The sequence below is a fragment of the Fistularia commersonii genome, chromosome 30 (genome assembly GCF_037954325.1).
Source record: "Fistularia commersonii isolate RoL2024-O1a breed Wild chromosome 30, RoL_Fcom_v1.0, whole genome shotgun sequence".
Taxonomy (NCBI): domain Eukaryota; kingdom Metazoa; phylum Chordata; class Actinopteri; order Syngnathiformes; family Fistulariidae; genus Fistularia; species Fistularia commersonii.
Genome location: NC_141313.1, coordinates 1,662,591 through 1,675,672, shown reverse-complemented (window position 1 = coordinate 1,675,672; position 13,082 = coordinate 1,662,591).

Here is a 13,082-nt window from a genome sequence, read left to right as displayed (position 1 = left end):
TTTCTCAGCCGCCCGTTCGGCCCAGATCTCCGGAGCTCCGTTTCCACCGTCTAAATTTACCTGCAGGGGCCACTTTTAGAAAGCGGCTGGTCTATTTGCACGTATCTAAATATACGTCTGTCCCGCGGCGAGGAACAAACCGGCCTCCTCAAAAGGAGGAGACGCCAGCGGGTGGAGCTTCATGTCGGGTTCTTCTATGTTCTCTTGAGCTCCCGGAGAAGCACCGGCTGGAAGAGAAGCAGGCGAGACGAGTCGGTCGAAGATGCCTAAACCAGGGTGGATGGACACGTTGCTTCCACAGGTTGTCCTCCACAACCATGATGGGAGGATTTGAAGAGCAGAGGTTTCAGGTGGAGATCAGAGGAAAGGAACGGTAGCAGCCATGTTGGTTTGGAGACACCCAGGAGAAGACGGGAGGCATGGATGAAGATGTGGATGTCGAGGAGGTTGGAGAGCATCGGGAAGGAGTTGGTCAGAGGGACATGCTAGATGTTCTGGAGATAAAGGCACACTGAGATGGTTTGGACGTTCTGGGTAGATCTGGGTAGAAGGTTGCTGAGGTCTAGAGGAGGGTTCGAGGGAGGCAGATGATTGGTTATAAGGGAGTGACCAGAAGGACAAGACGCTGAAGATGATAGCTGTGCTGAAGTTGGTCAATCTTCCATCCTTCCATTATTATTGTTACAGGCCGAGTCAGATTTGAAGTGACTGACTGAAAGCACATAAGTCGTGTCAGAGGCACTTGTACCACTACTTCTTTTCCTTTGGACTTTTCCCTTCAGGGGTCTCCACAGCGAATCCACCTTCTCCATCTAACCCTATTCCCTGGATCCCCCTCTCTTTGCTCTTCCTCTAGACCTCCTGCCTGGCAGCTCCACCTGCAGCAACCCTCTACCCAGATCTTCACCATGGTTTGGACATGAACAGAAGAGTGTTCGTATCTAAACCATGTCAGTCATCACTTTGACTAAGTCATACATGTCCTGCACCCCTGTGACAAATTCTTCTTTTCCTTTGGACTTTTCCCTTCAGGGGTCTCCACAGCGAATCCACCTTCTCCATCTACCCCTGTTCTCTGGATGCTCCTCTCTCACACCAACTATCTTCATATCCTCTCTTACGACGTCCATAAATCTTCTCTTTGGTCTTCCTCAAGACCTCCAATTCCAGCATCCGTCTACCAATATATTCACTATCCCTCTTACATGACCCATCTCCCTCTATGTCCAGAATATCTAGTATGTGCTGTTCCTCTGATGGACTCATTCCTGATCCTCTCCATCCTGGTCACTCCCAAAGAGAACCTCCACATCTTCATCTTTGTGACCTCCAGCTCTGCCCCGTCCTTGGATCTAGACCTCTAGACCTCCCGTCTGGCAGCTCCACCTTCAGCAACCTTCTACCCCGGATCTTCACCACGGTTTGGACATGAACAGAAGAGCGTTCATGTCCAAACCACCTCAGTCATTACTTTGTCTCGGTCATACATGTCCTGCACCCCTGTGACAAATTCTTCTTTTCCTTTGGGCTTTTCCCTTCACGGGTCTCCACAGTGAATCCACCTTCTTCGTCTAACCCTAACCTTCATATCTGTGACCTCCAGCTCTGCCTCCTGTCTTTTGGTCATTGACACTGTTTGTAGAACATCCCACCACTCTCGCTACACTAAGTAGCGTACACAAAGACAAACAGACACACTTGGACGCAATAGCCAGTAAATGGAGAGTGTACTTCAGATGAAAGAAGAAGTTTCAGTCACAGCTTGACCATCTGCTCCATTTAGGACTTCCAGTCCTTCCAGTCAGTGTCTTTAAGTGTGTTAGCAAAGAAGGTCCTTACTTGGATTCCCACATGAGGCCTTTCCGTGTGGAGTCTCCATATTCTCCCCATGTCTGCGTGGGGTTCCTCCAGGGTTCCTCCCACAGTGTGAACACATGCAGGAGCTTCATTGGACACCCCGAATTCTCCAGTGGACCCACTAAGCAATGATGCATCACCACATTCTGTTATTTTTCGCCCAACCACGGAGCGTCTGGGTTCGTATTTTCGTACCGTCCGAAATGAGAAATGGCGTTCGCTGCAGTGGAAAATAGACGCTTCGAATTGAAGCCCCCGTTTTTATGTTTCCCCCGAATCTGAGCAGAGTTCTTCTGTGGCTGCAGCTCCTACTGCACAGCGTCTGCCGTTGCTTTTGGCTCGTCGGGCGGTGTTTCGACTTCACTTCCTGTTTTGAACGCCTCTCTTCGGCACCCACTCCTCATGCCGCTCCGTTTGTTGAGACTCTTTTACTTCAACAAAGCGGCGAGGGTTCCGGCGCCATCCGTCATCCAGACGTGCACCTCCGTGCTTCCGTTTTAGCAAAACAAATCGTTCATTTTTATGGGACACGAGCTGAGATGTGCATTGATTTTAATGATACTTAGGGAATTTTTTTTAGCGGCAGCTGCAAGACATACAAGGACAAGACAAGCTAGCTAAAAATACAAGTAATAAATAAAGAAATCTGGTATTTCTGAGTGCTTTTCCGTCGTCCTCAGGTGCAAACCTTGTTTGGAAACGCCTGGTTCTCCGCCGTTTAGGTGGCATCCGTGCGTCGCAGCTGGTACAGAGTGTTCCCAGGCCACGGGGGGAAGGTGCGCCGAGGAAAAACAGAAAGCGAGGAGACAAATATGCAGGCTGGCTAAGCGTGTCAGGAATGTACCAGACTTAAACAACATCCTGAGTGAACAGAGAAGGAAGGTACCGTTGCGGTTCTGTCCGAGAGCCCGGCCTATTTTTAGCCGCCCACCTCACCTCATTAAAGAAGAGGTGTTTGTGTAACCCCGGCAGATCTCCCACAGGACCGGCCTTCATGCAGAACGGGACGTCTGGTGCAGACGGAGTTGCGCAACCCAGGCTAACATCTGCCCACGTCGCACCGTCGGCCCCGATATCGGAAGATCCCTTCCGAATGAATCACGATCCCCGCATAGTTTACTGTTATTCCATCCGCGACACAAACCCCTCGTCCGACCCCCGCGCTTTTTATTCTCTGGGTAAATAATCCGTCCTGACATACGTTGGTTTATTTATAAAAACTCCTCTTGGATACTCCGCCTCTATTTGAGTCGCGTATCGCTGCCAATATTTGTGGCCAAGCACAATATGTTGTCCTCGTCTTACACCGTTCTAAATGCAACTCGTCCACTTCCGCTATAATTGGAGAGGTTTATTTCCATCGCTGTTGTTGAGGATCCACGGAAATGTGCCGCTCCTGCTCGATTAGCCCTTGAGATGTTTCGCACCCGCTTTGGTTTGGGATTTGTTTTGTTTTGGGCCAAACGGGTGCTTCATCTACTCGCCATGGTAACTGGACTTTTTCACGGGGATAAATTCGCCATGGCCTGGAGGACAAGGACCTCCACGGACATGCTTTATTGGCGTTTGTGACTAAATCCGCTAATTCTCGATTTTTAACTTCATGACAGGATCAGTGATAATAATGGAGAATGTTTTCATTATGACAGGTGAGGCAGGCGATGCTCTGCCTCACCTGTCAGAATGAAAATAAACAAACAAACAATGATATCATAATATAACATTTTTCCACTGATCTGATTCACAATTGTATTTTGTGTATGATGTCCATCTTTTTCCGAATGTTTTCAAGTACGAATTGCTGAATTTGCGCATTTCCTGATCGAACTCAGCTCTGCACACTGGGCTGCGTGGAACGGGTTCATTTCTGTCGCCTAAAGAATGTTTAAAGAAAGATTTATTATGTTGTTATATGCGCCACCACCTTCTACAAGCTGTGTAATAGCATTAGCGTAAGCGCGTGATATAATTATTCTCGCTGATCAGAAAATAAAGCCTAGAGAAAATTTATGAGGTGAGGCAGACAATACTGTGCCTCACCTGAAGGGGGAGTATGTGAGTTGGCAGGTGCTAGTGACTGCTGTCGCTCTAAAAGTAATAAGGATAGCATATCTACGTGGACTTCATACAGAAATAAAGACCGCAAATTGTATTCGGTTTTATAAAAAAAATGGGACTCTGGAACAAGGAACTCCTTTGAGTTCTTACAATTGTTCAATTGTTCCAGAAGATACCGGCCACTGGTAGAGAAATACTTTGGCTACTGCGTATCCTACTCGTGAGGGAAGCAGGAGTCATCGCAGCTGGACTGGTGGACAGTCAGTTGTTGTAGGGCCACATAAACAGACTGACAACCACTCACTCTCTCATTCCCACATGTTTCCCAATTTTTCCAATGAACCTGCTGCATGTGTTTGGACTGTGGAAGGATCCTGTGGGAGAACATGCTAACTCCGACCACAGTCCTTCGTGCTGTGAGGCCTAACCACTGCGCCTCCATGCCGCCAACATACGACCATTTGCTTATTCCTTCATAGGTCATCTAGAGACATACAACCATTCACCCTCATACTCACACACCATTCACTCATTCATTCACACACACACACACACACACACACACACACACACACACACACACACACACACACACATCTTGGCGATTAAAGTCTCCTGTTAACCCCCTTGAGTTGACAGTTAGAGCTAGAAAAAGCAAACCACAGTGGTGCTGAGAGAGGAACTCTGGTATTGTATGAGGAAGTCTGGAGTGGCAGAGAAGTATGTTAGACTGGTGCAGGACATGTATGCTCGCTGTGAGACAGTGCTGAGGTGTGCTGTAACAGACAAGTTCAAGGAGGAGGTGGGACTTCAGCTCTGAGCTCTTGTTTGCAGTGGTGATGGACAGGCTGACAGATGAGGTTGGACAGGAATCTCCATGGATCATGATGTTTGCAGATGACATTGTGATCTGTAGTGAGAGTAGGGAACGGTTTGAGGAACATCCAGAGAGGTGAAGGTATGCTCTGGTAAGAAGAGGAACGAAGGTGAGTCGCAGCAAGACAGAATATATGTGTGTGAATGGGAGGAACTCGGGTGGAGCGGTGAGGCTACAGGGAGTGGAGATCAAGAAGCTGGAGGATTTCAGGTACTTAGGGTCAACAGTCCAGAGCGTAGGAGAGAGTGCGGAAAAGAGGTGAAGAGACGGTCCAAGCAGGTTGGAATGGGTGGAGAAAAGTGTCAGGGGTACCAAGAGAAGACTTTCAGCCAGAATAAAAGGAAAGGTGTACAAGACAGTGGTGAGACCAGTGATGATGTTTGGACTAGAAACTGTTCCAATGACCAAAAGACAGCAGGCAGAACTAGAGGTTGCAGAGATGAAGAGATGCAGAGATGTTCCGGACATAGACTGAGATGGTTGGGTCATGTACAGAGGAGGGATAGTAGACGGATGCTGCATTTGGAGGTCTAGAAGAAGACCAACGAGAAGGTGTGTGGACGAGAGGATATGAAGTTAGCATCAGAGAGGAGGATCCAGCCAATAGGGTTAGATGGAGAAGGTTGATGAGGTTGAAAAGAAGATTAAGTTGACAGTTATTTTTATTTGTACTTTTTGGATCGCAGTTGCCAAATCAGGAAATTGTGCCGGGCTCCTAAAAATGGAGGATATATTTTCTTTAGATCAGCATCCGTCCACTGAAAGGAGCGAGAACTCACCTCGTCAATAAATAGCGATCAATATTTGAATCAGAAACAAAAAATGTCCCGAATTGAAAGGCAACCTCCTCACCTGAATTCGTACCTCTTCAAACACTGCGATCCAGCGCGCCCTTCAGCCCTGCTGTGATTCTCTTCAGTAAGAACTTAGATGGCCATCAGACTGGAACCCCCCAAAAAAATAACCCCCAAAAAAACGACCCCTCGCTTCGGGAAAACGCCGCGGTCGGAAAAGCCGCCTCCCATCCAGGCGGACTCGGCCCGAAGTCACTTCTTGTGAAACGGCGTGTCCTTAATTCCACTATTTGGTGCAAAAACAAAAGTTCAAGCTGATGCAAGGACTCCGGGCTTTAGTGTACGACGATATGCAAGGAAAACAGAAGTGAGGGGAAAGGGGGGCGGGGGGGGCGCGCCAGGGTTGGCTGGAACAGCCTGGAAAATAATAAATATCTGGATATAATGGAAGATTAAAGTGTTGAACTCATGTCTGGGAGAAGGACGAGGTTCTATCACCTCAGCAAGAAGCTAAATCCCAGTGTGCCAACCCTTGCACTTTCCTCCCCCCCCTCGCTCTCGGCCCTTTGAATCCAGTTTTGCAGCTTTTTTTTTTTTTTTTTTGATTCATAATCAAGTGAATAATATTGACTTAAATTTGCAGAGGAAGTTCAAAGAGCGGCTCCGGCTCCCTGAGAACCGAAGCCCGGCCCGCGATGACTGAGATGTTTTCCGCAAGGGGGGGTCGGGACGGCTGGAATACTGGGCTTGTTGTTCCGCTGGTTTTCATCCATAGTCCGACCGTTTCCTGACACCTGTACGTTAAATAAACCGCCCGCCTCCGGATATTCAGAGGCATTTCAAACTTCCCTGCAACGTTTCCGTGTTTGTCGTGCGTTCGCCTTTCGCTCCTTGGACAAACAAGGAGGACGGGAGCTGCCTCTTCTGGTATATTTTCGGCGCAGTTACAGTAAGTCGGATTGTTTACCTCGATGTGTCAACAGCCGCAAGCTCTCCGAGGAAGACGTGGTTCCAATTAGGGAAGACGGGCAAACAAGTGCAGTACTTTCAAAAGTTTATGTTGACTGGAGTGCGAGGGATGCTCTTTGTTGTGGAGAACGCCGGTTATTTCAAGAGTTTCGCACCAGTGAGCTAGCAAGACGAAGTTAATCACGCCACAAAGTTGTTGCTAACGGTAGAGGCTAGTCGTTGTTTTGCACCGGAGGACCTTTTTGCAGTTCCTAGAACCTTTTCAGGAAGGTTGGGACAGCAGGGACCTTCAGTTCCAAGAGCCATTTCAACTCCCTATCCAAGGCACTGTCTTCTGTGACATAGATGATTGGTGGAACTCCTAAAGCACCACCAGATACTTCTTGCGTGCCAGAGTACCATTTTTAAAAACTACCTTTTTGCGACAAAACGGACAGTACAGCGAGGAAAAGGACGAAAAGGGCCAAACTCTTCTGGTCTTGCCATGCCTCCGAGGAGTTTCCAAAGGCTCACAGAATAAATTTGGAGTTACCTAACGCCGAGGCCCTCACATGGCGAAGTGCAGGGAGAAGATACACTTGAACCATCCGAGTGTCCATGTTTTATGAACAGCTTTGCAGCTTCCACCTCCGTGTTGTCCTTGCCGTCTTCTCTTTCTTCTTTGGAGACAGTTGCGTCGCATGGGTCTCTCCGTGGTCCCTCCTCGCTCGTGGGAACATATTCAGGGGTTCTCCAGGCTGGAGGGTAGCGCAGCGAACCAAAGATCCGGACAGCTCTTAGAACTTTTCTGGCCCAAAACCGGCTCTGGATACAAGCTACACTGGTATCTAGGTTGTACCCTAATGAGGTATGTCTTAGGAGCCAGCTCGGTAAGGCAGTCTGGGCACTGTTGAAGTCCTGTTGGGGTCTTTGAGATCCAAATAATGACCATTCAGAGAAAAAGTCACCAGCGAGATCCTTCTGTGAGTCGTCACTTGGCAAGCTGCAAAACCCCGAATGTGCCGACTCCCTCTCGATTGCGGTCCTTTCACATGTTTTCGCACGTGACCGCTACGTGGTCCGCCATGACTAATGAACCGATTGGTATTGTTCCACTGGAGCGCGTCCACGTTCCTTCAAACCTCCCTCGAGCCGCGGGCTCTTAGATGATCCCCATCCCTGTGATCCATCCACCACATGTTCCTATATGTTCGGTCGACTCCGTATCCCCCCGGCCTTACGCTGGAAAGCTGCCATTCCCACCAGGTGACCCGCTGGCGAATTCCCGTCCTTGTTTTCTGATATTTCAGCGGGGAAATCACCCCCGGTGATCGGTTTATCTGGCCCAATCAGGTTTCCTGCAGCTTTCAGCTTTCAGAGGTGTCAGAGGCTAATCCGACTCTAATAACAGCGGTCAGCATATCAACAGGTGAGGTCACGGCTCAGGAAATACGAGTCAGCTGAGATAAATCAGTGATTTAAGGTCCACGGAGCTGCTCGGCGGGAGGCGGACGATAAGCCTGGCGCCCTCACACGTCGTCCGTAAGTCTGGCTTACGGGACTAGATTACTTTTATGGATTGAGCAAATATCCGAGCGTCTGTTTAGACGCGTATGCAAAATATTTTCAGAAGGTAGAAGACGTTATGCAACGGCGATGGCATCGGGGTCGGGCCAAACCGGGACTCGTCTATTCATTCGGAGACCAAACGAACACCAGATGCTGGATGCCAACGCGGGAACCGACAGCAATCATGGAGGTGAAGACAATTCCAGAGTTTTAAAATAGAAATTTTGTTTTCGGCGTCTAGAAAATCTAAACAAATACAACCTTAATTGAAAAAGAAATATCCTGCGGCGCTAACATGTATTGTTAGCAACTGAATAAGAATCGATGCAAGTTGTTTTTCTTTCATTTGTTCTCTAGATCAGTGGGATCAAACATCCGACCCACCGGGGGTCCAATCCGATCCGGGGAATAAATCTACAATTTGACAAATGCAGTATACGCTTGTTTTTCACGGGGGTTACGTTCCAAAAAGAACCCGTGATAGGCAAAATCTGTGAAGTAGAAACCTTCATTTTTTATTTACAATTATTATACAATTAAATACTCTATTATACATTGAAAAGAAAGAACAAACCATTTTACAGGCTCAATCATTTGTTTCACAAATAAAAGTACTGTACGTTTTTTTTCAACAGATAACTTCTGTACTGTCAAATAATAATTTTAATCATCAATGTGAACAGAAGGTTTCAAATGGTGGAGATTAGCTCCGCCCACTGCGACCTGAGGAATTGGATTAAACGGAAGAAAATTAAAAATGATTATGAAAAAAATTGCGGACAGTTGCAACCCTTTTTGCATCCTTATTAAAACTTATCGCTGCTGTCGTCCTTATGTTTTTTTCTTCCTTCTTTATGGAACGAACGGAAGATTCATTCATTCCGTAATGCCGACCTGCAGCCGCATAGCTTTTAGCTTCCCTTAGCATGTCCAGAAGTTTAACTTTATCTGCGATAGATAGCATCTTCCGCTGCCTTTTGGGCCCTTTTGTCGCTCCAGAGCGTTTTGTCAACATTATGGGTTTTAGAGAAACTCGAAATTGCAAGAGAATTTCCACGTACATCATGTAAATTCGGCAAGCTGTTTTACGTACGTGTGCATATTAAACTGCAACGTTATTGACGCACAGGTAGAGAAGAAGCGGAGTGACTTTTTAGCCAATCAGAATGCAGAACACAATGCACCATGCAAATCCGTCAAGTAGCAAAACCGTGAAAAGTAAACCGCGTTATAGCGAGGGATCACCGTACATAAAAATCATGAAAATCTGCTAGAGGTGCAACTGTTTTAGTCACTGTTAGCATCACAGCTAACAGCAGATGGCAGCCATGCTGCTTCCAGGTCTGTAAAGTAGCCTTTTCATTTATTGCTATAAATTTACCCGCTTTTCCGTCGGACCCGACACCCTCATCAGCGTCAAAAAAAGAGAAAAGTGGACGTGGAATGTTGGGTTTTCCGAGAAAAACGGACCAATTCTTATTTGTTGGTTGAGGTGAATAAGAAACCTGTATGTTCGGTGTGGATGCAGCAGGTTTGGGTTCTACCATGAGACTCGAATGCGACAAAAAGCACAAAGAACTGAGAAGACAGAAGTGAGACATAGTGTTGTTACTTTTCTTCATGAATCTCAGGTTGTTAATCATGTATTTTTTTTAAAGGAACAGTTCATTACATATAAATGTCATAATGTACATGTTCTTCTTTGGACTTTTGGAACAATTTGGACTCGGTGTTCCTTCTAGGACATCAGATTCGTCCGTAAGCTGCCCACGGTTCTATAGAAACATGCGTTCGTCGTATTATTCACCCTCAGCTGGATATCTGAGGCTTTGGGTAAAGCGGGGCTTATTAGAGCAGCTGGACGAACCGCCGCCGCCAAAAGCAACACGGCGAGCCCTAATTCCAGTCAAACACCTTCCCTCGCTTCGGCCGCTCGACCCAAACGCAGGATGTTATTAACTCCGCGCTTCCCGATCAAGCGGCGTGTTTTTACTCGGAGCGCCGAAGGGGTCGAGGTGAAGGAATCGGCGTTCACCAAAGAAAATTATGCAACTGAGAAACCCGTGACTTCCTGTCGCGGAAGATGAAGGAAGCCAGATTTTCTGCCCGATGATCGTAAAGGGATTTCTCTTTCGCCGCAAATGGCGAGCTCGTGCTCTGCGACACGTGAAGTTGTAAGATAAGATAAGACTTTATTGATCCCCATAGGGGGAATTGATTTGTCACGTATAGATATGTGCGTATATACAGTACGTATGTATAATAATTCCATTGTTTCCTGTGGAATAACCCTAATTTATACACGTAAATAAGAATAAGAGCAACTTTATTTATCCCGAAGGAAATTGTTGTGTCAGAGTTTCAAGTAAAAAATAACAATAATGAATGATAGTTGGAAATTGTATAAACAGTAGAAAAAAAAAAAAAAAAATGGGGAGAATAAGAAATACAAATAGATATGAAGTGTCAAAGTCAAGGCTATAAAGATTTGAAGATTCCCTGCAGCTGAAGGAAGAGGAATTAAAAAATATGATATATACTCATATACATGTGCTTGTAAATACACATGTATGTAGGTTACATATATTTTTGCATATATTTTAATTTAATTTAATTTATTTCTCTTGATCTTTACCATTTTTACTTTATTTCTATTATTTCCTATTTTTTTTTCTTTATTTTTTTTAATTTATTTATTCATACAACCTCGGGAAGAGCTTCCCGTCGAGGGCATCTGTGTTGTGTTTATTGTTGATATGGACCCCCAAGGTACGTTTAGGGGTCCACTATCTCCACCTCCATCCTAGATGGTGATTGATACGTGTCTCCTCCGATTCTTCCCCAACAACCACCTCCTCGGTCTTGGAGATGTTGATGCAGAAGGTGGTTCTGGTTGCTCCACTCAACAGAACTCGCAATCCGACCTTTGTACTTGCTCTCTATTTTGTGTATATGAATCGTAGCTCGGTTTGAGTTTAAAACTCTAAAAACTAGCCTTTAGATGTGAGCTGGTGTGAGATGACACTTTTGCACGAGTCTTTTCGCCATCTTAAGGTGTCAGCCCAGCATAAGGCGCCTGAAATAAAATGTATTATTCTTATTCTTATTAGAGAAACGTTCACCCTCTCATTCACGCCACACTGAGACCAAGCCTGTTGAACCCGGCCTCTCGCCCAATCACAACCCTGACTCTGGTGTAAGCAGTGGCCTACAAGGCCTTCTCTGCTGGCCTAAAAAAGAATCTGAACAACTGACTGATTTTAATTTTAGTTTGTCCTGAATACTTATTAAATAATTCCAAATGGTCCGTCCGCTTCCTTTCATAGCCTTTTCCGCGGCTGTCCTGCTTCCAGACATGTATTCTCACACTAAAGCATTTAACCAATCACATTTCAGCCATTATTTGTTGCCGGGCAGAGTCAAAGTCAAAGAATCAGATTCACGGGCACTCTCGCGAAAAATAAGGGTCAATGAAACTGTTGCTTCAACCAATTAGATTTTAAGCTGCAACACCAAGGCCTTCTAGAAGGCTGCGGTAACATCAAACGCCCTTTGATTGGATAGTCAGAGAATGTACTAGCCAGCTAGCAGGCCTCCAGCTAGCATCTGTAGCGAGCGTTGATATAACAGCTAATTTGTCCACCCATGACGGCTGAAGGAAGAGAAGAAATGGTTCCAGATTTATTGTCAAGACTGTTTTCAAGATGGACGTTTCAAGAAAAGTCGGACGCGGCTAAGAAAGGTCGGGCAATGCCGAAGCTAGCTAGCCTTGGCTGATCCCACCTAAGAATCAGAGGACGCCGCGGATGTTTTTCACACGTTTGAAGGGAAAATATTTGAAAAAAAAAAAATCACCCGTCAGGGAAAACTAGCGGTTGACGTGTAGCCCCTGCAGGCTTTCGCAGAGTGTTTTTACCGCACACCTGTCCGCTAATTGATAGTTTTGCGTCGGCCCGCCGTGCAAAGACTGTGGGAAAGAAGGAGCGGCCATTTTTTCCCGGGTTAAACATCGTCAGCTCCTCGTCTGCCGCCGAACACGGGGGTTATGTAATGTTTGCGGCGGCGGCGGAGAGACAAATAACATGTAATGATGTGGTTCCTGCGGGCGAGCGGCCGCTTACAACCACTCACTGTTTTCATACTTACGTAAATCATTCTTTGTCTCTGTGCAATTGATCGCGTCATTCGTCACGGCAAAATCAAAATGACGCGGTGATTCCGTTTCCAAGGGAGAACCTGGTAGCGCTTTTTTTTTTTAATTTTATTTTGTTTTTTTTAACAGAAAGTCTCTAAAAGCATCTGTAAAATCCAAAATGGTTTTGAAGGCCCAGCGGGTTTGACCGAACCGTCTGAAATACAGTTAATGTCTCTACATGACGTGAATGAGAGGGTGAATGTAGCATGTAGCCATGGATGTGTGAATGAGAGGCTGAATGCTGTCTCTATATTATGTATGAATGAAAGGGTGAATGGATGGATGTCTCTTCATGACAAAAATGAGAGGGTGAATGTCGTATGTCCTGATGGCGTTTCATGTCTAGATGATGTGAATGAAAGGGTGAATGGATTCATGCCTCTTTATGATGTGAATGAGAGGGCGAATGTAGCATGTACCAATGGACGTGTGAATGAGAGAGTGAATGGTTTCATGTCTATATGATGTGAATGAAAGGGTGAATGAGTGGGTGAGTGTTGTCCCGATGGACGTGTGAATGAGAGGATGAATGGTTTCATATGACATGAATGAGAAGGTGAATGGATGAATATCTCTTTATGATATGAATGAGAGGGTGAATGTTGTATGACCTGATGGACGTGTGAATGGTTTAATGTCTATATGATGTGAATGAAAGGGTGAATGAGAGGGTGAATGAGTGGGTGAATGTTGTCCCGATGGACGTGTGAATGAGAGGATGAATAGTTTCATGTCTCTTTACGACATGAATGAGAGGGTGAATGTCTTTATATTACATGTGAAT